The following is a 426-nucleotide window of genomic DNA, read 5'->3' on the forward strand; positions in this document are numbered from 1 at the left end:
CTGCCCAGACAGCCGGCAGACCACAAGGTCAGCCGCGCCCTGTGCCTCCTGTGTGCGCGTATTTATTCATAGGAGCAGAATACCAGACTCTGTAAGTTAAGAATACGTAGGTTTAGGATCTCCCTGATGGTGCAATGGTTAGGACTCTGCATTGCCAATGCTGGGGGCAAAGTTTCAATCCCCAGTCAGGGAAATAATATCTCAGCATGCTGAGAGGGACAGCCAAAACATTAAACAAGCAAAAAAAAGAAAACCAACAAAAATATTTTGGTTATGTGTTCTGTGATGGCCTTCCCTAAATGAGCAGAACTACTGAGAAGCAGAATGTTCTTCAAAACCCCAGGCATTTGGCCCCAAGGTGCCACGCACATTCCTGGAGCATCAAAGCATATGTTTCAATCATGTGGCCTGAGTTGGTGGGAAGGA

At 46.9% G+C, this 426-nt stretch overlaps 1 protein-coding gene across 1 annotated transcript in view; it reads right to left on the minus strand.

Moving 5' to 3' along the window:
* The window catches only part of ANKRD26 (ankyrin repeat domain 26), a 67,579-nt gene that overhangs the window by 16,757 nt on the left and 50,396 nt on the right, over positions 1–426 (minus strand). The window lies entirely within an intron of this gene.

The sequence above is a fragment of the Bison bison genome, unplaced genomic scaffold (genome assembly GCF_000754665.1).
Source record: "Bison bison bison isolate TAMUID 2011002044 unplaced genomic scaffold, Bison_UMD1.0 scf7180017864461, whole genome shotgun sequence".
Lineage (NCBI taxonomy): Eukaryota > Metazoa > Chordata > Mammalia > Artiodactyla > Bovidae > Bison > Bison bison.